This window comes from Eptatretus burgeri, chromosome 1 (genome assembly GCF_056783735.1).
Source record: "Eptatretus burgeri isolate ZD-2024b chromosome 1, Ebu_testis_v1, whole genome shotgun sequence".
Classification (NCBI taxonomy): Eukaryota; Metazoa; Chordata; class Myxini; order Myxiniformes; family Myxinidae; genus Eptatretus; species Eptatretus burgeri.
Genome location: NC_140961.1, coordinates 87,231,469 through 87,258,071, shown reverse-complemented (window position 1 = coordinate 87,258,071; position 26,603 = coordinate 87,231,469). Strand labels below are relative to the sequence as shown.

Sequence of the window (26,603 nt, the reverse complement as noted above, 5' to 3'; positions counted from 1 at the left end):
CTAACCTTGGCTGACCATAGCCATGTGGTTACGTCCCTGATTAGTTCAATTAAAATCATAGAGAGTGTCACCAGTGGGGTTGCCAAGTGATAAAAAAATGAAAAATCATTCATAGAGTGACACTTGGCGAAACGGAACAGCACTCGGTAGAGTGCATACCACCATCAGGCTGAACGGTTTACATTTTGTATCCCACTGATAGGTCGGATCCAAATCCAGACCTTATACAAAATCGAATCAGCTTGGTCTTGTCACCTAACCAACTTATCCACCGCGTTTTGTTATAACTCATTCACAACTTTTTGAGATATTATGCTATACAAAGTTTTTGGCCCCATCTCTCAATGGTGAAGAATGACTTCAAAAAATTGTCGTATCCGGATCCGGATTCGGATCTTCACCAATAATTTAATCAATTAGTCCTTTTTCACACACCCAACCTGTCCAGAAAGTTTCTGCATGAACTATCCATAACATTTTGTGAAGTTGTGCTATATATATATATATATATATATATATATATATATATATATATATATATATATATATATATATATATATATATATATATATATATATATATATATCTTCTTCTTCTTTCGGCTGCTCCCGTTAGGGGTCGCCACAGCGGATCATCCGTATGATCCGCATAGTGATTTGGCACATGTTTTACGCCGGATGCCCTTCCTGACGCAACCCTGGTCGCCTCTTACGATACAGGGATTATATATATATATATATATATATATATATATATATATATATATATATATATATATATATATATATATATATATATATATATATATCGTTTTGGACATATTTCTCAATGGTGAAGAATTACTTGAAAAATTCTCGAATCCGGATCTGCATTCGGATCTTCACCAAAATTAAACGTTGCTCTCCTTGGCCAGTCACCTCCATACACAAAAAAAATTCAGAATGATTGCTTGAAAAATGTGGCCAAAATTAATGTTACAAACAGACAGACAGACAGACAAACGCTCCAGACCAACATACTTGGCGAAAACACTTTTTTGCTAAGTAAAAACTATGATGAGGGATCTTGGAGACAGTTCACGGAGGAATGGCCGTGCAGTGCGGTTGGAATTTTTCTTTAAAAGGTGTAATGTGGATTGAGTGCCTGGCAGGCAGCTCCTCCATTTGCTCTTTCACCACTCCTTTACCCCCATCCACCCCAGTCCTCCCTTCTTTCTCTTTATCTTCCTTCCAGCATCTTGCATGCAAAGAGTACAAAGAGAACGAACTCTCTGAAAACAGTGTTGTTTGCATTTTGCAAGAAGACTATATATGTTTGTGTGGTGCCTGTCTAAAAGCTTATAGATGGTCTAAATGGTCTAAAGGGTACAAAGGCTCTCAGGGGTGTAAAGGGTCTCAAGAGTCTAATATCTAAAGGATGTAAATATTTAATTGGTCGAAGGGTGTCTAAAGAGATCTAAAGTGTCGTTTTATAACATCAGAAGATGACAAGAAGATCGAAGTTCTCAAAATAGACTCAAGTTCTAAAGCTCTAAATGGTCAAGGGCTCAAGCAGTTTAACGGAGTCTAAAAAGTGTCTCACATGTCTAAAGGGTTTGAAAGGTGTAAGGAGTCTCAATGCTGTTAAGGTCTAAGGGGTGTAAATGTCTTAAGGGTCAATGGGGTCTAAATGGTCTCAGGGTCTAACAAAGGGTCTGAAGGGTCTTAGGGGTCTTAAGGGGTCTCAGAGATCACAAGTGGTCTTAGGGGTCTTTTGGGTCTCAAGGGATCTAAGGTTAAGAATTCTCAAGGATGGCAACAAAAAACGGCATCTAAATGGTCTATATGTCTGGGAGGTTTTTAAGGGTCTTCAAAGGTCTAAGCCCTAAGGGGTCTCGGTACTCAGTAATCTAAAGGGTCTAAAAGTTTAAAAGGTACGTTCCAATAATACGTAATTAATAGACAGTCATGGTGCAACTGACAGTCAAAAAGTACGTAATTAAGACACATAAAGTCATGTCAGTATGGGTTAGTGGCTGGATATACACTTGCTCCATTAGATTATTAATGTATTATTTTTATGTATCATCTCTGGTCCATCCCATTGTAACTATAAATTAGAGAGCACATTGGAACTTGAGGCAGAGAATTTATGTTGGGCTCCATCAGATACTTGACTACTGCTTACAAGAGATACCACCAGAGAGAGCTTCAGGGTCCATCAACTTAAATGCACCTGGGACAGTTGGTTTTGAGGATGGAGTGCTCCAGCATGCAGTTGCACTAGAATGACTCGTTTTCGTTAATCTTGTAACAGTCGAAATTGAATCCAAACGAAACAGCACAGTGTTGAGCATGCAACCAACTGAAGCTTTCTTGATCAGTTTGCATACATCATAAGCAGATGGCAATGCAGGACTGTTGGTAGGAAACTGTGGCTCGTGTGGATGTGAAAAGCCAAATTTCCTCGACCGCCACATCAAGAAAACAGGCAGTTGCAAAGAAGCCAAGATTGAAAATGGCACACGCGGATTGCAAGACCAATAAGATGGAGCTCGAAGGCATGACAAGGCAATTATTTCAACATATGTTACACACAGAACGATTTGTCTTTGTCAATTCCCAGCATTAGCATTTTTCAATCTGTCTTCAAGAATCTCAATTTCCATTCTGCATTTTCTCGTATAACTTTCTTCGTCCAATAATTCTTGCATGCAGATACTTCCGGTGAAACAACTCTACTTGTAAAGTTCAAAAACAAGTGAAGAATGCAAATAACAACCGCCGAGATGCTCCAAATTGCACGTTCAGGATGTAAAAGGTAATTCATACCTTCTTCACAATTCAATCACGATTCACACGTTTGATGCGAGTACTTTGAATGTCCGTAATTTTACGCTTGTCTCTCCCATTGCGATCATTTCTCCTTGATGGGAAAATTGATTTCTGTGCTCTGTAAATGCCTTTGATGAGGTGAAAGTTTCACAAATCTTCTCAGATAATTCACTGCACCTGCCATCCCATCAGCGAATAAATCAATCATGGTCACCATCAGTATCGCAAATTGTGCTCCATTATTCTCCTATGGAAGGCAGCATTCCTCCCTTCCTCTACTGGTAATGAGTGGCCATCTGCTCAAGCAGCAGATTTTGCTGTCTTTTTATCATATCCACCATTGGGAATAAGGCAAACCATTTGGCTTCATAAGCAGGTAATTAAGGTTATCTGCACGTAGGTGTCAACCCAATGACAATGCTTTTTTTTTTTTTTTTACAGGGGATGGGTGTTTTTGAGATCTGCCAATTAATCTGGTGGGCCTCCCTCCATTTCCAGTACAACATGACTAATGGCAACTTACACATGGGTGATGTTCACTCAAGTATGGTGAACTTTAAAAATGTTACATGATAGCAAAAACAGCCATCTTGCAAGCAGAGATTGTCTGGATAAATATAAAATGGGCATACATCATATAAATTTGTCTAAGGTATGCGATCGCAATGACAAATGAAAGAATTGTGACGTGAAGTAATTGAACGTGGATCACCAAACTTGGTTGTGGGGTAAATGTGAGCAGTGAGCTTGTTATTTTTAGTTTCACATCGAGGTTTTTTTTTGTGAATAACACATTCAACCTGGGGCATCTGGTGAGAGGAGGGGTGGGTCTTGGTGTTGGGGAAGAATGGAGGGATGAATGAGGAGAGGAAACAAAACCCCAGGAGAGGTGACAAAAAATAAGAGGCCACTCCCCTGTCTATGATGAGAAAGTAGCAACTATGCCCTGTACTTGTGCTTTTTTAAAGATGCTAATTATGTTGAAAGTTTTGGATTCCACATCATGCAGAAGAAACAGATGTGTAGTGGGGGTGCCAGCCCATACGGGAGACCAGTACTCCATTAAAGAATGGATAAAGTCCTTGTAGGCTGTGAGAACTCTATTCACCAGAGGAGGACTTGGCATGATGGAGGATGCCCAATCTGTGGCTGGGTTTGGAATACATGGTTCTCTTGGGAGAAGTCAAAGCTGAAGTTCTGATGTTCTGACTGAAGTTCTTCAAGTGCTTAATTGTTGAAATATAATAGCAAGTTAAGTTGCATTGAAAAGTGGGTCTATTGAAAAATGGGTTGATTTAACAATCTTTCCTGAAATGCAATTGGAATGCAAGTTTGCATGGATTGAAAGGTATTTTGTGTTTGCAAGACCAGAATCTGATCATTGTGAATGAACATTGCATATAAAAGTATGATCAAGTATAATGAGTAAGTTTCAGGGTGGGGACTTCAACCACCTTTTTAGTCTGGGCATGCAATTATTCGGTCTGACCTGTCAGTTTATGGAAAAAACTTGGGCAGTCACATATGATCTATCAAGTTGCCAACTCCACCAGTAGTACATGATATATTAAACGTCTCACTCCATCTCAAATCTCTCTCACCCAACCCAAACCTACATACAATACTTGGAAAGAAGACAATACAAACACTCTGTTCTGTTGTTTGGAAATAAGTAAGAAGTCTTCAGTTTGGGCTGAGATTTCATAATTGCACATTATGGTCTGACATGTTGGGATAAAATATTGGAGACAAAGTTCAAAAATGTACTTCACAAAGGGGTGGGTGGGATGAAGAACCTTTTAGATCTGTATGTGCAAAGTGCAAACATCTATCAATGTCTTATTAATTTTTATATCTCTGCCTCACAAGATGGAAATTTTTCATTGCTAAAGATGTATATTAAAGGATTTGTTTTTCTGAAGCCACACATTCCTAGGGATCAATGGGTCCACATTACTACTCTCAAGATTTCGGACATTGAAAAACTACAAATCCTGAGCAGTGTACACTATCTTTGTTTCATAGAGAGCAGCTTGGAACTTGTACGAGAGTTGCAATTTGGAATGTACCAGGAAGTAATGCTGCAATATTATGTGAGATTGCAGGGTTTCTTTTTTTTTTTACTTTTGGGGGAAACATTGAAACATGGCTAGTCCAGAAAAGTTATCTGCAAAAAGATGATATATAAAATAATAATGAGACCCCGATTTGAAATGCACTTGCAAATGTACAGACTTGTGGAGCATGTTATGTTGAAATGCAATGCATATTTTAGCAAGGAATATGTGTTCAGGAAAATAACAAGAATGAACGCACTGTGGTCAAAACCTGTGACACAAAATAAGTATTTATTTCCTCCACTGTACACTCAACTCCCTCATCCTTGATGTTGAACGGCTCAGCATAGATTCTCTAATCTGCCTCATTAACCTTGTGCCGAGTCTGTCCTGTGTTCTGATGTGACTGAATAAGATTAGATAGAGCCGTGTCTGTCCCATGTTCCCATGGAAATGAATAAGATTAGATAGAGCCATGTCTGTCCTGTTTTCCCATACAAATGAATAATATTAAACCCCAAATTGGCCGAAGAGATTTGTGCAAGTATTCAGTTAGCGCTGACGTCTATGTCTAGATCATTATCGATCGTTTCTCTTTGGTCTTCAATCTTGGGGGGAACCAGTGTAGTGACTCGCTAATTTTTCAGTAATTATTTAATTTTTCAAACACGTGAACTCTGGTAGCCAATTAGTTGCATCTTTCCATAGAACGAATCGATGCATGGGATGTTAAAAAGTCCAAGGGCTCACGGGGGTTTTTGATGAATACATGTTGGAAACTTGCACGCCTTCACATACAAGACTTTCGCATCCCTATTCATGAATCACTCAATGCATCATTATTTTTCATGGTGACTTTTGGTTCGAATTTATCAAGACTATTGAGTGAAATGGATTTCGTTTGTTTGGTTAAACAATAACGACTGCAACGAACAAGTTTTCCGCTTCTGCTTGCCATTTTTCGATGGCATTCTGCAGCCGCACCGGCTCAGTGCCATATGGCATTAAATCTTTCCTGATTTAAAACTGCTGGAGAGACGCGGAAGGAGTAATCGTCAGCCGGAGTTCATCTACAGCACATCATTGCATTGTTCATGTGAGTGAGATTTCTCTTGTTCTGGTTTAAGCATCATCATCTTAACCAGCATACTGAAAGGGAATAATCACTACAAACTAGACACCTCTCATCCATGTCAGCCTCTGCCACCGTTATATCGAAACAGCTGATTAGTCACACAGTCATTAATTGCTAAACCTCAATATGGGGCCCTTCAAAAATCATGTAACACTATTGTTTTTTTAGGGAGGAGTGTATGGCCTTGATTAAACATTACTAATAATTTTAGAGGCCTACAGGCCTACGGTGTTCGGCCCACCAGAAAACCAAGATGATGGCCATATCATTTAATCTGGATGGGTGGAGTCAAGCAACCAATGTGTGTGTGGTCTGGCAGCTGGGTGACCAATGGGTGCACATTTCAAATATCAACCCCAACAAGAACACAAACAACAGCAACTCAGAGCTCTTGTAGACTTGAGACATGTGACAGGTAAAAACAATTTTGCAGTACAGGAGGCAAACTGGATGCCGAAGATTGAAGATTTTTTTTGGTCATTATCTTTCCTGAATTAGAAAAAAAAAGTGTGTTAGTTTGCATCAGATTTTCAATAATTACATCCCTTTAATTCATTACATCTCGAGTTGGGAAACCCAAAATAATAAAAAAAAAACTTTCAAAAACTGTATAATTCATCTTGGAGGAATTTACAACAAACCAAAAATAAGGAAAAAACATCATAGGGGTGTTTCTAAAGTACGACAAAGCAATACTCAGATTTATCCAAGACATCAAAATGTTTATTTTATGAAGTAAAATATAGTTATTGAGTTACCATTCCAGTGCAGAGGAGCTTGTGGAATAAACGTAATCGTGTTAGGGTATGCTAACTCATCTCCTGGTAGGAGTACACTGAGCAGTGGCTTGCCAACTGATTAAGTTATGGAATGATAATGCAATCTGTACCTGTGGGCTCGGATTTATGTGCTCTTGGATGACCATGAGCCTTGGCCTTAGGGCCAAAAGGGTTGATTGATTCCTTTCCACAAGGGGAGGGCTGACAATTTGCCAATATAAGGCTTCGAGAGCCTATGTAAACCTTCTTTGAGAAACATGGAGAACCTCATGTTTTGCGCCTTAACACTTTGTCATAGCAAAAAATTATTTTTGCTCTGATGAAGTGTTAACACCCCAAATTTCAGCTTCTGACTTTCCACAGCAGTTACCCTTACTGCTTTTGCAAATAGAGAGTTACACTATAAATTGTACCATTCCACAATTTAACATAAGCCTGGTGTTCCGTCTGCTAGCATTAGATTTTATCCGTCGTGTCTATCGTGAAAAGGAGGCAAGTTATTGTCAACACCCAGAACAACGTTTAATTTTACCAGGAAATTACAAGGATTTTTTTTGAACAGGAGGAGGCCATTTGGCCCATCATGCCTGCACCACACCAATGCCAGATTTAATAAATCCATCAATACCCCTTCCCTTCATGTGCAGCCTTTTGCCTGCTACACTGGTGCTCATTTCACCAACCTCGGAAGGATGACAGGCTGAATCAACCCACTGGTGTTAATTCAGCAGCCAACGGGGCTTGAACTCAGGACCTGAGGATCCCAAGCCACCACCCTTACCGCTAAGCCAACACCAGGTCAAATTTCCTGCCACTTTTAGTTGAACGCCAAATGAGGGCAACTCATTAGTTAAGACGTGACCCAAAAACTTTTGCAGCTGATCTCACAAGAATATGGAAACAATCAGAGCTGTTAGGATATTGTTACATGTAAGGAGGGATGGGATCCATTGCGAGATTGTGGTAAAAACAGTGTGGTCCATATGTCCACGTAGTTGAAATTCCTTCTTGTAATCTTACTAAAATACGCAATTTGGTTTCTGTCTGTTTGTCTGACTGTTTTTTGACTGCTATACATCTGGTGGTTACTTATCCAATTGCAACCAAACTTGACAGTAGGACTAAGGGTCACACGATGGAGGATGTAGCGATTTAACATCCTCCCATCCCCAAGGGCCTTGCACAAACTCCATTTTGAGGTGTATGATAGGTTATCATGGCTTTCATGGTGCACACCTTGCAGTGTTTGCATACACAGGGGGCTCACCCCTCCCATCAGTCAAGCAAATGGCTACCCGTCTGTGGCGGTGCATATTCCAAGTTTTCCTGCTTGCTCACCCATTCCATACCACTCGTTCCCAGCATGCACTCTGTCACACTCACTCTCTGCACACACGGCACACACTCCATGCCTCTCATTGCTCCAAGAACCCAAAGCTCGACAGACACCTGTTCGCACCAAGTACCCGTGGAGGCTCACACGATGTTACCTTGACCGAACTCACCTCAGCCTGGTTCTCCTCGAGGTCTCGTATCCTCTCCACCTGGACCTGCAATGCGTTATCTCGATCTTTAAGCCTCATTTCAACACATTCCATCAATTTTTCCTTAATTTGCTGTACTCCTCCCCCATCTCTACTCACTTTTCCTTCACTTTATCTATCTCGTCTCTTATCTTCCTGATCTCCCACTTGGCTCACTTTAGTCCCTCTTCTGGAATTACTTTCGGTATTCTGTACTCTCTCATTTTCCATTCCCACAACACTATGTGTTCCTTTTTCCATCGTTCCTGAGTCTTCATTTGTTCGTTCATCTCCCGTTTTTTGTCTCTATTATTTGTCCCATCTCCTCTATTTTCTGTGTTATCTTATTATGTCTCACCTTACATTCCATCTTGACCATCAGTTTCCTTTTGGTTTCTTTCTGGGCATTTTTAAATTCTTTTATCAGCTCTGTATTCCCTCCGATTTATATTTTTAGTTGTTCCTGCCCTTCCTTAAGTCCTTTTATCTGCATCTGTATTTTATTTATTTTATCTGTCATTTTGACCTGACCCACCTTCATCTCGCCCCAGACACCATCCACACACCCACTTACTCCATTGACATCATCCCGTATGGCTTGGAATGTCAATGCCATATCATCGCCCATTGCCTTCATGTCTGCCTTTGCTTCCTTCCTTTTCCCAGCCAACCCAGCGTCCATTATGCTCATTATTTGATCAAACATCATTGCTAACTGGTCCATTTCCAATGTCGTTGGTGAGGCTGACCTGCCTCTTTGGGGTGTGGACTCCAGAGGGAGTGCCATATTTACTGGGGGACGAATTTGCGGGTGGGAGTCCACGAGTATTATCATTGTCTCTGCTACGTCCCCTAATTAATATTCTCACAAATAATCGCTTCCTTCAATATAGCTTCCCGAACCATGGGATCCTGGCATTAAGGCACAGAGAAGAAGACAGATGCTTTGGAGGTCAAGAGGTACAGGGATATTGGCAGGACTTGTAGGTGGCTCGTGTGTGGATGGCTGATGGGTTCTGGGGTTGGTTCAATGCAGGTATGATGGGCCAATTGATGGGTCTCCTGTGACAAAGCTCCTTGTATACCCATGTTAGTGCACATACCTCGAAGCTATCTTGCATTCCCAAAGTATGAATGAATAATCATGCATATTTTCTTACATTCACATTATTATCTTTGTGAAATTTACAACCAAGAATAAACTGCCACACAAGTGTTTTGCAAGCAGGGTGTTACACCAATGAGTGCACTGTCCATTGGGATGGGACATTAAGTCAAAATCCCATCTGCTAGAACTTGCGGGTGGGTGTTAATGATTCCACGATCATTCACAAGTCATCCACTGTGCACCCTGGCAAAAATTCAAATCCCTGCCCTAACCAGTAATGAGTTTCAGGCCAGTTGCCCTCGAGTTTGGCCTCCGAGGCACCTTCAATGTACCAAAGGACTTGCAATCTACCAGCGTTTAGTCTTCTGCCATGTCCAGTGGTTCAACAGGTGTCCTTCTATCGACTTTATCATTTTAGCTAGCCTAGAATGACATGCATGCATGCATGCACCTACAATATCAAAGTTACATGATGGCATTTGACAAGGGCAAATCAGTAAGTCTATAAGGAGAGGTCCATGGTGTTCCTCCACATTGCCTTTTAGTGCAACTTATGTACATGCATGACCTTTTCATAATAATTTTTCTGTTTTCACAAAAAAAAAAACACACTTCATTATTTTATCACACTGCCTCTGTGATGGACCATAAAATTACTATTCAAGCCATGTCTCCAGATCAGATGGCTGTTTTTTGTGTGCTCGAAATTCATTGGAAAGTTGCTATCTGAGATTTGTTTCCATCAACAACCCTCAAGGTGAAGCTTTTTACACCTGACTTATCATCAGTTGCTGTTGGATACTTGGTTGTACTGTATAAATAATTTGACCATCCTGCTGAAAATGTGTTATGCGAAACTATGAAGACACTCCAATAAAAGACATAAAATCTCTCTCTCTTCATTAAAAAAAAAATTAATGAGAAGTGTAAGCAGTAATGAATGATCGTAAGGAAAGGAAAATTAAATTCGAATAAAGAAAGTATTTTCCCATTGAAAGCGAAACGTTTACTGACAAAAGAAAAAGATTAGCAGGCCAAACATTACATACTCACTAATGAGAATTTTATTGAAAAATATTCATGGTTCTTTGCGAACAAGCAATCCAATATTCAAATCTGTCTTGACCTAAATTTCATAAGATGTGTTGGCAGAAAAAATCCTGATGGAAAAAGACACTAAAGGCACACTTGTCAACCTGGACATCCTCTCAGCATTTCATTGTTGACATTGAGCATCCCTATGGCATCATCATGATAATGAGGCTCTGCAAGCCAATGCAAATTCTCACCAAAAGGCTCATATATTTTGAAATATAGCATTAAATAGTGTCTCAGCATTTATTCAGAAATCAGAACGATTGAGAAATCCTCAGAGAGTTAGAGTGGAATACATTAAGAAACAAGTAGTATGATTGTAGTTCAACTGCTCAATGTACACACCAAGATTCAAAAAAAGACAGCAAGTAAAACCTCACCTGGCCAGGTCCAAGTTTCGTTTCAAAATTCACAAGGAGACTACTTTATGATGTACCAAGTCAAGGCTCGAGGAGGAGCCAGAACCTAGAAGGGATCATGACGAAACAGAACAAATGGAGTAGTAGAGAGGAGGAAACACCAACAGCAGAGATGAGGGACAAAAAAAAGAGGGAGACTTGGACAAATGTGGAATGAGGGGCAGGGAAGGACACATGGGGTGGACAAGATGGATACAGAAGCAAGCTCTCAGGAAGGAAAAAACTGGAAATTTGGAAAGAGGTGGGCTTGCGAAGGTTTAATGGCAGTAGAAAAGATCATGGTTTTGGATGGGGGATGATCGGAGATGGTAGTGAACAGCTTGACATCAAATTGCAACTTTTCAAAGCAAGGGCAAAAATTGAAAAGCAAAATAACTATTGAATTTTAAAAGTTTTCCTCAAAATCTAGCTGCAAAATTTATCAGGTACATTTGTCAAATTGCAATCAGCAGGTGCATGGAATCACTCCATAAAAAAAACAACAAACCAAAATGCGTTCATGAGCATACCAACTGGCTTCATGAAAACCTTCGGCCAGAGATCTCTTTGATACGAAGCAAGTACTGTACGTCAAAAGTGTGGTGTAGTCATGCCCGCGGGGAGGGGCATGATGATGATGCATGATGGGCGTGATGGTTGGAGGAGTGGCCGTGGGGTTCGGCGAGGGATATGAGGTGTGCACGCCGTCTGAGGCGTGGGTCGTGGGCGAGCGTGGCAATGCAATCACTCGGACGGCGGTCTGGGCTCTCGAGGTCGTCTACGGTGTGTGGGCCGAGGGTCATCGCCCATTGTTACGGTCATAGATGGCAGTGTGCGAGGCGATCCTTGTCGCTGTGATCATCGCTGTGTTGCACGAGTGCGAGCCAGGGCGTACTGTGCCCGCGGCTCTCCTTTATTCCGTACGCGGTACACTCACGAGCCGGCCGACTCCAGTATTACTACCACGCCTCAGACGGCGTGCACACCTCATATCCCTCGCCGAACCCCACGGCCACTCCTCCAACCATCACGCCCATCATGCATCATCATCATGCCCCTCCCCGCGGGCATGACTACACCACAAAAATGGCCTGGAGAGCTTCGAGTTTGTGCCACGGGACAGATCCTGTGTTTAATCCACTACGACTCTCACAGTCAGTCGAAGTGAATCATCTCCCACACATCAAAAAATTAGGTTCCTCTGCATCGTCTGCCACTGCCTCTTCCTCTTCATCAGATTCTTCCCCTACCTTTTCCTCACACTGCTCTCCTGCCTCCTTGATCTTTTTTGCCAAGCAATCAGCTGCCTTTTTTGCTCTGAACTTGGCTTGCTTGGTACATTTACGTGGTATGTACTGGAGACCTCTCTCACGATTCTTCTCCAAACTCTCTTGGAATTCCTCGTCTTTGAGTGCCTTCTCAGCCTGACGATCCAGATAGTCCTGTCAGACACACTTGTGCCATGGATGTAGGTAATAAACATGGAACTCTCCATACCCAACTTCTGTACTTAAACCCATGATATCCCTTACAAACTCCTAGAGAGGTTTTCGAGTCCATTCCTTCATTCCCTCTGGGATTACTACTGGTCGCTCTGACTGCCTCATGAGTTTTTCCAACTGCAAATGTTGCATCTCTCCGACCGTATGCGGAACGACGACGGTCCAATGATTATCTATTGTCCTTCGTTATGGTCTTCTTATGGTTCTTCTCCTTGTCCCTGTGTATGGTCATCCATTCTTACTATCATAGGCCTAGCTACCTTCCTGTCCAACAATGAACTGATTGCCTTACATATCCCGCTCAGAAGAGAAACTACAAATTAAATCCAGGTCTTTCACACTGGAAAATCGAAGTCATTCTACAAATGTCCAGAGACCTCCAGAACACCAGAACACCACATGCAACCCTCGAGAACACCACATTCAATCTGTGAATGGTTTTAGATTTTTGAAATAACGAACAGTTTTTAAAAAAACATAATAATGCATTGCCAATTATACATCAAAATGCAAGCATTTTAGTAGTGGAAGTTTAAAGAAAAATATGGAACAAGTTTGTAAATGAGGCCAAAGCACAGAGTATGTTGCTCTCACTTTGCAGGCAGGTTGGTGATCTCTGTTTTCTATCGTTTATTCTCGAACATTGTTGCCTCTTTTCTGTCATTCCTCCAACCCTGCCGATCAACTCCAGGATAGAACCATTCTTCCAGTAAACTCCTCCTAGTTAAAATTCTAAAATCCAGGCTCTGCACACCTAAACCCTTTTATTCCTCATGCCTTCCATCTATGGACCCACCTTTCAGAGGCTGTTCTGTCTCACTCTTTCCACCAGGGTTTTCAAGCAAGTGGTTCACCTACAATTATATTATCACCCCCAATTCTAACCTATGATCTTTATTACTCCCATTAACCATTACTAACCCAGCCTTCTTACTTGCTGATTTCAGTTTTTTTTTCTCTCTCTCTCTGTCTCTCTCGTCATTCCCTTTATATTTGTCCCACTGCTAGTTGTACCTTGCTCTTCCATGAGCATTATTTATGAAAAGAAAAATAAAGAAAACGATGGCAACCCATTTTTGGTGTGTTGTTATCCTCTTGACTTCAATGTGAGAGATTTTTTTTTGAGATATAATTTTGAGAATGTGTGATATCAAAGGTTTGCTCTCAGCAAAATGGTATACCAGTCTGCAGAATGGCACTGGCACTGTAGAATCTTCAGAATGGAGAAGAAAGTGAAACTATGGTGAGCAGCCAAGGTGATGAATTTAGATGCGATGATGCTTTAGCCGCATCATACAAGCCAAGAGCAAGAATTGCTTTGCAATACATCTCCCCAACTGGTCCCAATGAATGTTTAGGAGATAAAAATTTGTTTGCATTTAATGCACACTCAAGCCAATACCAGAACCAAAATGAAGAAGAAGAAACTAACGCATCGTGTTTGGGTCTATTCAGTAAAATAAAAGGAAAAGCAACTTTCATTTACTGATATCTTTTTCGACTAGAAACCAATAAAGACAACAACAAGGAAAATAAACTGGAAAATAAAATTTAGTTTGCTTAAGTGGACGATCGAACCGATACCGGAAATAAAATTAATAAGAAGAAACTCCAACCCAACTTGTTTCGTTCTTTTGTAAGCTTTGTTTATTTCATATTAAAAAGAACACGATGTACATACATGAAGCATAAATATGCGCACGGCTTATGTGCTTATATAATATATTGTGGTTATACACCCGGGATCATTATAATTGCACTGGGCCATGTACTAACACCCAGGCCTAAGGCCTGAGACTTGCTGGTCTGTGCTGCTTCATGCAATGACAGTGCATGATTTTATTGGGGTGGAGCCAGACAAGCTGTCCAGCCAATGGGTGTAAAGCAGTGAGGTGGAGTGAAGACACCTGAACACCGTTTCATGTATAATACGTGATTTTTTAAGTCCAAAAAGGGCATAACCGTGAAAAATTGACGAAACGCCCTGAAACTCGAACTTTTTCTGTAACTTATCATAATAAAGCCATGTACCAAGTTTCAATTGAATATGTGGAAGGGCATGGGACAAAAAAGTCGGAAAAAACACAGGTGGGACAGACAGAAAGAAGGATGGATGGAGAGAAAACCTATAGGTCCCTCTGGAGAAACTGGTAAGGAACTAATAAAGACTGTGCGGGCATTGAAGGACAAAAGTCACTCTGTTCTGCAGAAACCTCAGGCAGTGGCATGCTTTTATGGCATAGGTTTCATAACCTCTCCAGTGCCAAATATCTTTGTAAATAAAATAGAAATGATTAAAAACATAGTGCTTCTCAATGTGTGAATTAATTGGGGGATAATTGCAGCTGTCCATTGTGATCGACTTCAACACTTTGAAGTTTTTGACTTTGGGCTTACTCTTTACACACTCACTCTTGAGTAATTCAAGTGACAACACACAACATTCATTATCTCAAATGCTGCAATGCAATCGTGCCTAACTGTGTTTGTGGCCATCTTTGAACCCCAGTCAACTCCGGTACCAGACATGGTTCGGCTGACTCGGTCTTCACGTACGTCACGTCATAGTTTGGCTCTCCAGCACAGCTCTTAGATATGATTTTGTTACCCCTGGCAACCCTTCAACTCAGCACAGTTAAATCTGATCGCTGACTGCATTCTCACTGGACTCTCAATATCAGTGCTTCATCAGCTACCTTTCAGCCTCAAACTACAGGGAGGATGCAACTTTCGTTCAATGTCAATTTCCAAATTTTTTATTGGAACTATTACAAGCCAATGACTGCACTCCACGAGTGTTCCCCCAGTATGCCAATGCATCGCTTACAATGGATATGATTTCCAGACACCCACTATAAGAGTAATTAGCAAGGAGAACAAGTACCATTTGTATTTCCAATTGACAGGATATGCCGATTGCTGCTTTACTCTGAACAATCATGTTAATGGCAGAGCAAATGATTTAGTTGCTTAGTTCTTTCGTTCCAATGCTTCTCAAAGCGTTCTCTTTGTATGAATGTGCATGCCTGCCACATCCTACATCATTGTCGATTAAAAGTATGCCACAACATATTTGATTTTACACCTTATACATTCTTGATTATCATCTCAATTAAATCAACAGCAAATAATCATCATATTGTTTAGTATGCTCAAAATAAACAATATGTCATAAGGGATAATCAAAGGCAATCAAATCCATTTACTCCAGCAAGTAAAATAGAACAGAATAATAAAACATGGAATTTTGGCATTCAACTATGTGTACTTATTTGTTCTTTTTAGGTATTGCAACAAAAACAATTCTGTAAAAAAAAAAAAACACATTATAGCCACTCCCTTTCCCATACCAGACCTTGATGTTTTGCCCCACTGTCTGATGTACCTTGCTTTTAATTGTGCCTCACTTATTTAAAGAATATACATACAGTGTGTTCCAAAAAGACCTGGACACCTTTGGTTGTTAATATAGTTAGAACCACAAATGATACAATGATTTATATGATACAGAAACTCATAACGTTTTGTGGAAGCCATCAATACATTTAAATGTGAGCTCGGTTTGTCATGTGCCGGACATCAAGGCGGTACAAGAGTTCTTGCCATGTTTGGCTCAACATGTTTGCCTCCATCAGTGTGCATGCAACTGTGATCAGAGAACGAAGATCCTGCGGGTTTGCCACCTTGGTGTTGTCGACATCTCTGACAAACCCTCACAGAGGAAAATCAAAGGGGGTTACGTCTGGTGATCATGGTGGCCAGGTGGTTCTTCTATCTCGGCCAATCCAGCTACCTGGAAATTTTTCATTCAGGATAGCTCGAACAACTAAGGCCCACTGAGGGGACTGTTGAAAAATGATATCGGATTGCAAGTCTTCAATCTGTGGGAAGGTGCATCCTCCCAACATGTTCATGGAAGTTATTGAGGTCACTGCATCCTCTGCAAAGAAAAACAGACCCACCAAGCGGTCGGGAAGAAGGTCAAACCATACATTGAGCTTTGAACTGTCGTGAATGTGTTCATTGACCATGTGGGAGTTTTCTGAGCTCCAGATCCTCAAATTTTGCCAGATGACCTTCCACGATACATGAAAGCAAGCTTAGTCTGTGAACATGACCTTTATCAGGAAATCTTCGTCACCCTCCATCTGACTGAGCATTTCCAAGGCAAATGCCTTGCATTTGGCTGCGTCATTTATTTTGAGTTTCTGAATAATCTGCACCTTATAGGAATAAAACTTCAGTCTTTTATGCAATATCCTGTGCACAGTGGTGGTTGGTAGTCCCAGTTCCCCGCATGTGCATAAACTTGATATTCTGGGACTTTGTTGAAATTATTCAGATACTCGTTCAACGTCTGCTGCACTTGTGCTTGGTCAACCAGTACTTTTATGTTTCTGACAACTTTCTGTCTCCTTAAAACCCTTGTCCCACTCTCTGATACCAGTCCACGATAGCACTCTCTAATACAACCACTTGCAAACTTCAAAATCAGTCAAATATATCAGTCAAATTCAAAATCAAAAATATATAAAGAAAAAGCGTACCTTGGCCTAAGGCCAAAGGTTATCTTGCCAAAAGACCTTGATTTGAGAGTTTCATTTTTTATGAAAAATCAGTTTTTTTGTCATGACGTCATCAAATGACATCATTACGACTAAATTTTTATATATTTGGGGAAACACTCTTCTCGGGCTTCAATTTGAGGTACTACTCGATATTGTTAGTCAAAGATTTAAAAATGACCTTCATGAAGGTCAACTTCGACCTAAGGCGCTAACCATGAAGGTCAAGGCAGATCGCCACCAAAAACTAATCAGCTGAGCGCCTATCGATATGCTATATATCCACCAAGTTTGGAGATGATCCGATAAAAATTTACTCAAAAGCTAAGGGTTTCGTTGATTTTGATGTTTGACCCTCTGGTGACCTTGACCTTTGACCTTGACCTTCAAACTTTTGGGCGTCGAAACGTATTGCGCTCACGAGTATACATGTCAAGTTTGAGAGCCATTGCTTTAGAACTGTGACTTAGAGAGCAAGTTGAAAGTTGAAAATCAATTGTAACAGACAAATATATAAATATATAAACAAAAAAAACAAACAAACCGATCGAGTAACATACATTGCTTTGGCAAGATAATAAAGACAGACCCACCGACATCTCTCACCTATGAATGGAGGTAATATCTAATCAGCTCTCACCTAATCGACGACACTCAGGTAGCGAGCACTATATGAATGATTGAACCCACCCACACTCCTCGAGCTGAAGTAGCTGCATAAAGCAACCCAAGAAGACTTACACAAGGTAAGTGATAATGCTGTTTTGAATATATATATCTTCTTCTTCTTCTTTCGGCTGCTCCCGTGAGGGGTCGCCACAGCGGATCATCCGTATGATCCGCATAGTGATTTGGCACATGTTTTACGCCGGATGCCCTTCCTGACGCAACCCTGGTCGCCTCTTACGACACAGGGATATGGTACACCTATTTTAACCGGGGTATACACCGGCCCAGTATACTGGTACTCATTTCGCTGACCTCGGAAGGATGACATGCTGAGTCAACCCCCTGGTGTATTAATTCAGTGGCCCAACGGGGCTTGAACTCAGGACCTTTTGGATCCCAAGCCGCTGCCCTAACCATTGCGCCAACACCAGGCTCTATATATATATATATATATATATATATATATATATATATATATATATATATATATATATATATATATATATATATATATATATATATATATATATATATATATATATATATATATATGTGTCGCCAAAAAAATATACAACTTTTAAAATGCTTCATTCGATCCTAAAAAAGCAGTAATTTTGTCACTAATGTTTCATTTCTTGTTGCAGAGACCCTGAAGTTTATTTCGATACCAAGCAAGCACCCGAAAAATGCCAAGACTGACCATACAACAACGGACGAAAATTGTTGAACTTTGGCACCAGACGAAAAGTGTCATACAGGTGCAACGTCTTTACTCGAGACATTTCGGTATCCACTTGCGCCATGCACCAAACTTTCGGACAATAAAGTGCACCATCGCAAATTTACCAATGTGGGAACCATCTGTGACCTTCACAAGGGTCACAGTGGTCGGAAGAGGACAGGTCGTAGTGAAGAAAATGTGGAAATGGTGAGACAGGTGGTCGTTCAGAGTCCCAAAAAATCGATTCAACGACTTTCTGCCGAGACAAACATTCATAAGAGCACCGTTCAGAGGATACTTCACCGAGACATTCATGTCTTTCCATACAAAATTCAAACGGAAACAGTGCTTACTGATCAACAGAAATGCAAACGACTAGACTTTGCAAATTGGTTCTCAGGAAAGTTGGAGGAAGAAGCAGACTTCCTCAAAAAAAACTTCACATGATGGACGAATACCATGCTCACTTGTCCGTGGAGGTAAATAAGCAAAACTTTCGGTACTGGGGAACTGAAAATCCTGGTAATGCATCAACTGAACTAGTGCCTCGATCTGTTCTCAAAGTCACCATGTGGGTGGCGGTTGGTTGGTATGGGATAATTGGTCCATACTTCTTTGAAGATGACCAGGGACGCACTTGCACGGTAAACCAGAGGAACTATCACAAAATGATTCAGGAATTCTCTCTGCCTGAGCTACGTACTCAGGCCCGTAGGAGAAACAACCTGATCCAGATGAGAACCCAGTGGTTCCAGCAGGATGGGGCACCGCCCCATACAGCCAGGGAAACAAGGCGTTTTCTCAACCAACATTTTGAGGACCGCTTTATCTCTCTCTACAAAGACGTTGAGTGGCCACCGTATTCCCCTGACCTTACTCCTCCAGACTTCTTCTTGTGGGCGTATCTCAAGGACAGGATCTATGGAAACCCTAGGCCTCAGACTCTTGATCAGCTGAAGGAAAACATCCACCGAGAAATCCAGAACATTCCTCAGGATACGTTTCCCAAAAGTGATGGAGAACATGACAACACGTTTGCAGGCAGTGATCGGACAACGTGGAGCCTACGTCGAACATGTGGTCTAAAAGAAAACGACGATTCTATACCAAAATTTAAATTTTGGTGGCAATTTTCACATTGGTACAATAAACTTCAACCTTTCAGCTTTCTATCCAACCATATATCTTTTTTTAAAATATATGTTATGACCATCCTCTTTGCAGATGAAAAGTTGTATATATTTTTTGGGACACCCTGTATAAACATCATTCTGTACAACACCTGTTTGACACATTCAGTAAGTATGTTATAGTTGATGTATTTGTGCTAAGGTTGAAGATTGGTTTGCTGGAGATTTCAACATCAGGCTTTATAATCCCACGAGAGACAGAATAACCCACCAACCCATTCCATCAACAGGTTTCCCTTCAAGTCCCATTTCAAACTCGATTTTTGTGTGCATGGTCCAAGGTTATTTCACCTGCTATTGCATGTTAACATTCCATCACATGAACACACAATTCATCGCTTCCCACCAGCAATTTCCCAAACATAACTAGCTGTATTTTTGTGGCTATCTCACAGCTACAGACATATTTAGCTGCAAAGAGATGAATGCAATCCATAAAGAGATGTGTTGCTGAAGCTAAATGAAAACATATGAGCAAAAAGGTTTGAAGGGAATGGTCAAAGATTACCCTCCTGACATGTGTCACGAGCTTTGCAATAGTCAGCTTGCCTCTGCAGTATAATGCAGGATTTTGATGCTCAAAATAGAAATTTGATTGTTGTAGAGCTGTTTATACACACTGCACTGTGATATATATCATTCATAATGTGATCACACTTCATAGGTTATTAGTGGTGCATGTTCAGGCAACTGCAAAAACAAATTCCAGTTTTTCAAATGTGTCTAAAAAGAAAGAAATCACAAAATATATAAATGGTAGAATGAATACAATTGTTTTCAGCCATCCATAACTTGTTGATGAATCTCTGTGCACTTCACAGAATTGTGGACTGATTGCACAGATCCATTGTCCCAAGGGGGGATCCTGGCAAAGCACAAACGTTTTCAGATGTGTATATTTCAATCGTTTCTTCATCCTTTTGGCCAAATACAAGCTGTACTACAATGTCAAAAAAATTACTGATCTCAATGTTCTTTGCTTTATGAGATGTGTGGAAATCATTGCACACCATGTTATAATACATACCACTTCCTCGACACTGTAAATAATACCGCCTTTGTCATCGACGACGTTTATTACCTGTTCCCAACTTTGAATGTAGACATCTTGAGTTAATTATAACAATTTCACAAAAAATTCACAATGTCCACAAAAGCAGTCCAATTTTGTAGCTGTCAAAAGCGATAGATATGTAATGGTCCCATTACATGACATGTGTTAGATTTCAGAGACAATTTTAAGGCATTAGCACATAAATTGGACCATCTAAATGCGAAAGGGTAATCACACTTCATTTACACTCTAAATGCAACCGTATAGTAACACCGCTTTTAACTCACATAGAAACAGATGTAGAATCGGCTCCCCTTTCTGCTACATCCTCCACTTTATTCTGTCATGTGTGAATAGCTTCTACAATTTACAAGATTCGAAAAAATGAACGTTCAAAATGTCTGGACAGTGAACGGCTTCCCAATGTACCATACTACTGTTACAGAGCGTTTGGCATGCCAAAGCAGTTTCTTGGCCAGGGGCCATGATTGGCAGTTTGCCATCCCTCTCCCATCAGGATAAAGGGCAGCAATTTGGAATTTCACCAGGGTATTGGCGATAGCTCATCTACTTTCCGAGAAGGACACCATAGATCTTTAACGTCCACCAACTAATGCCGGCAGAAGGGACGTCCAGTTTAACGTGTATCCAAGGGACAGCACACACATTGATGAATCACCCTGCCTTTGAAACACAAGGATTACAGTTTATATCTTGGTCGGGATTTAAACCCAGGCGAGACAGCTGAGAGGTGAGTGCGCTTAAGTCTAAACCCCCGTGTCAGCCAGTGATCGGCTTATACCCAAATAATGTATTTTTTCACTCTTCATCCAGGATCTTAACTTTCAGGATTGTGGATATATTAATTCCAGAATCCTGACTTTGCTAAGTTTGCTGGAAGGCTATTAGCACTTGCCTCTGAACTGTCAAGACTGGGATGGAATCTTGACCCAGCAATAAATTATCATGGTGTTTTGCATGCAGGACAAGGCATCTATCTGTTCAGCGTCCATGGAATGGACATGAAGCTGGGTTTCCCATCTGCTAGCGCTTGTTGGTGGATGTTGAATATCTTACGTTTTTTTTTTTGGAAGTGGAGGCAGGTTATCGCCGATATCCTGAACACATTCCAAACTCCTGCCTTGAATGTGGTGGCACAACCTCAGCGGCACATTGCTAACGAGGCCTTTCGTTTATGCGCTGTGTGCGTTTTCAGTGACTTGATCGTTTCTGCTGGGGCAGGCACTTTTAACCTGCCATTACTCGTGTGAAATTTATAATTAAAATTGTCTTTTAAACATAATTTTCAACAAATAAATCAAACTAGCCGAAACCCAGTCACAGACGGATTCCGTTCATTCAACCACCCTCACCAGCTTACCCACACTCGAGGGACATGGACTGGACAGGGCGTGCTTGTCCCCGCCTACTCATCCTTACCCCTGCCCCATTCCCCCCCCACCTTCAACTTGCTTAACCCCGCAACAAATAAACCAAATAATAGCCATTTAAATATGGTTAGCCATAATTGTGTGTTCCTGGATGCACAAAAATATCGGAAATACGAGAAAATATATTGGATGAGAGGTGTTGAGTTCCTGCTATTTTCTATTAATATCAGAGAGCAGCAGCAGTAGAATAGCGCACACACACACACACAAACACAAACACACACTTCTCCTTTTATCAGAAAATTACATATCTCATATAATTTCTCTTATGGTCCCAGAACAATCCAAACAATATTGTTACGGCCCACCGATCAGTCCGGTTGCCTGGTCTGAACTTGGCGAGTTGCATAACGACCACGTTTATCCTCCACCACAGAAATTCCCAGCTGGGTCCCTGTGCCCGATGTCACGTTACCATGCCGATTGGAATCTGTGTTGGGAGTCTGACATGCCGGGGCAAATACAGAACAGATCTCGTTGTCCTTGCAACCAGTGTTGTGTGTTGCCGGAATCTTAGCGGTCCATGACCACGCCAATCTCTATCTCAATCAGAATTCCCCCAAAGCCAACAGATGAAACCATTGTGAGTGAGAAGGATGAGTCAAGGCCAAGTCGAGTTCAACAATTGTATTTGTGATGCAAAAGAAAGCAAGTATTTACAGACAGTGATTGCAATGACAATAACACTATACCCCAATGTTACCTACTACCGAATGCACACCCCACATGCCATGGAACAAATCATCGACGGTAACAGGTCCTTACCTACCTTAAGGCCACAAACACATGCGACAGACACAGAGTATTCACAAAGACAGCAGGGTTCGCTAGGCTCAAACCTGTGATGTTGTTTGGAGGAATAATATGACAATTTCCAGCCATGCAATCAGGCTCTGAAGGCAGCGAAGAGGAGGAGGGACATGCCCTGGTGGGAGGGGCCAATGTCACGTGGCTGGCTCAAGGGGCTCAAGGAGGGGCTCAAGGAGGGGCTCAAGGAGGGGCTCAAGGCTTATGGCTGAGTGAACACATTTCTAATCACATTTAACAGCCAAACAAACGCAAGACTAGAAAGCATCTCAAAATACAAAGCACATCCATGTCCGCTCTGTACTCAAACTAAACTTGACAATGACAGTTGAAAAAAAATTGTACAGTTTATTCATTTCTGTTCTTCACAATCTCATCATGAAGATTTATTGAAGATTTGATGACAAAAGCTCAATTGGTTAAAATATTATGGCCTGGACAAACAGACTGAATCTCAATGGTAAACAAGGATTTTGATGAAAACATTTATGGCTGATCTCCCATTTCACCGATGACGTCATCCTTACAATTCTTCACTTCCCATTGGGAGTGGAATGAGATGTGTTGTTTCAAATTGTTCTGATCATCGGTTTCAGAAATATAATGTTCTAACTTTTTTTGGTGTTTAATCCAAGATGTCTGTCATACCACATGATCTATGATATCACAATTATCGATAAAATATTCTACATAGGGGGGGGGGGGTTACTCCTACACTGAAAATTTTGTGTCAATTGGACAAGTGGGTACTCAGAAAAGCAATACCAGTATTCCAGTATAGCCAAGCAATGAAAAACTGGGCACAATCATAAATAGAGAAGAAAAAAAAAACATAAAATGTCATAGCCCCCATTGTTTTCATAATTTAAATGGCTCACTCATATTTATGTACAACTAAAATGGTCACCAGTCTACAAGTCGGCCATATTTGATCAAATCGCAAAATAAAGTGAGGGGCACGTACATGCCATCAAATACTGTGCCTGTGCCAAGTTTGAACAAAATCGGACCATGCATGTCGGAGAAATGGTTGGGGACACATTTAACCAACAAAATTGCAACAGGTCGGCCATCTTGGATCTGATCTCGAAAAAAACAAATGGCATGCTTATGTAAAGCATTATTCTTTATCTGTGTGCCAAGTTTGAATAATACCAGTAAATGGATATCTGAGATACGGTTACGGACGCAAACAGCAAACATGCACGGACACTAAATGGAGACCAAATCTATAAGCCCCCATTTTGGACTAAGTCCAATGGTGGCGAATAAACTGGATATCAAAACAAGGAAACTCCTCACCATCCACAAAACGTTTAACAAAAATCAATGCATCTCGAGAATGTACCTACCGATATGAGGATGAAGCAGCGTGATGTAGCATGACCAAGTGCACAGAATGACAACTGTGGGATCGACTGAATATGTGAAAGGTGTAACAGACTACCGAATCCTTTATGTAAGCAAATACAAAGACAACAAATCAGAGAAGGTATCCCTAACTCACCGAGCAAAACAATTCCAAAGACATCAAATGGAAGATAGCACACAAGGAACCAAAACAACAATGAATACAGCCCCAACAATTGCATAAAAGACAAAATAAAAATAAAAAATAAAACGAAATATCAACAGGTCTACATCGACTACTGGGAAAACGACAAAAGAGCAGGAAGGTATAAAAAAAAGAAGAGCTGTACAGTGTACAGATTGGGAATATAAAAGAAGGCTCTTTGGAATGGTGAAGCAGAGGTCAGCTCAACTGGGATGGAGAATGAATAATTTTAATGCCCAACACCAAGGACCCAACACCACTGACTAAGAAAATGGCAGGACCGAGTCAATCGGACAAGCATAGGATTTGTAAAGTAGAAATAGAAAGTATGAGCCACCTCCTATCAGGATGTGAATAACTCATGTCAGAACAGCTGTACACACAAAGGCACAACAAGGTATGTAGAGTAATCCACTGGCAAATCTGCAAAAGTCTCATTATACCAGTTCCAGAAAACTCATGGAAACATCAAAAGCAATCATTGAAAACAAGGAAGTACCATAATGCTCACGTACGACCTCATGATGCCATTGAGTGTGAACATAGAAAACAAAGCATTGTGACCGGATATAGTGCAAAGGTTCAAAAAAGAAAATAAGGCATTGCAAATTGAGATGTCAGTGCACAGTAATTTTTGCCTGAACAATGCAGAAATCAAGAAAATAACCAGATACGAAGATCTCAAAAATGAAGTGAAAATATCCTGGAAGCTTTGGAGTGATGAAATTGTACCAGTGATTATTAGAGCAACAGGAATAATGAAGAAGAACGTCGTAGAGACAATAAAAACCATCCCTGGGAATATTGCTTCAAACAAACTATAGTTGGAAGCTATCCAGTGCTCAGTGATGATCCTCCAAAGAGCCCTCAAAACAAAACTTTGAGAACAAGAAAACTTCATAAATTGGTCCATAACTGAGACGGAGGTTAATACTGTTGTGGGCCGGAGTTCAGTGGCGGTAAACGACCGCTAGGTGGAGCAGTGGAGCAGTCTCCCACCGAACACCCGGAATTTAGGTTGTGACTCTCGGACAACTCTGAAAGGTCACGGGTCACTGAGGACGGTGGTTGCCAATATTTTGACGGCGTGAGGTAGGATCCACTTGTCTAATTCCAATTTACCTAAGTACCCACGCCATCTAACTACCGGGGAAACCACACCCTCGGCCGACTTTGTCCGAACCAAGTCGCTATCACCGACTTGGATCTGGCGTAACCGAGCGGAAGTTACCAAAGCCGCGCCGGACCAAATTAACAATTTACGGCACGAACGGCCTTACTATTTCTCCATCCTGAACTATGCGATGCCAATGAAAGAAAACACGAACAACGAACTGGAACATTTAACATGGGGATTTATTTATAAAGAATAATCGGGGAGGAGAGCACACAAAGAGCAGAGTTATCCGAATAAAAGAAATGCAAGCGATGTACAGTTAGCTAAAAGCACTTAACAGTTTCTACTTACAGGACGGCGCCACACACACACACACACACACACACGCACACACACACACACACACACACACACACACACACACACACACACACACACACACACACACACACACACACACACACAAGAACTGGATCGGTTTGGCACCTTTCCACCTCGTGCAGTGACCGACTCCAAACCACTACGATGGACCTCGAACCCACGACCCAAAGTCCACGGCCCAGAAACGAGACCAAGCCACCACGACCGCAGACCGCTCGAACCACGGCCACCACTGTGAACCCCTCAAAGGACCGCAGACCGCTCGAACCACGACCACCACTGTCACAGCCCTCTCATCGTTTCCTACCACACATCTTGAGGTCGGAGCAATTTCTCCTTTCCCACTCGCCTCCCGATTGGACGAGGGGTTGTCGGGCGACTCTTGGCCGCCCCTCATTGGTCAGGCCAAACACTCCATCTGGCTGAGGCGGAGCCAACCCTGAGGTGATGAGCTTCCCTGATTGGACAAGGGGTGGTCTGGTGGGAGGGGCAACGACCACCCTCCCCCCGTGCGTGTCTGAGATTCCCAGACGGAACAACCAGGGGAGCACCCTATTCTCCATTTACCCTTGTAGTGGGGAGGGGCAATCTCGGATCGGCCGCCATTGATTGGACGAGCTCACGGTGGGCGGAGGGAACCTCAACCCTGTACGTGATACGTTGCAGGTGGACGATGGTGCGA

The 26,603-nt window shown here is 41.4% G+C and overlaps 1 long non-coding RNA gene and 1 pseudogene across 1 annotated transcript in view; both read right to left on the bottom strand.

Annotated features, from left to right (window-relative positions):
- LOC147034906 (uncharacterized) overlaps positions 1–21,996 on the bottom strand; it is a 114,791-nt gene extending 92,795 nt beyond the window's left edge. Inside the window, exon 1 of the long non-coding RNA XR_015060731.1 lies at positions 20,898–21,996. This is a non-coding gene — a long non-coding RNA (uncharacterized LOC147034906). The remainder of the gene's footprint in view (positions 1–20,897) is intronic.
- On the bottom strand, positions 11,999–14,037 carry LOC147034907 (PRKR-interacting protein 1-like; annotated as a pseudogene).
- Positions 21,997–26,603: the final 4,607 nt, after the last annotated feature.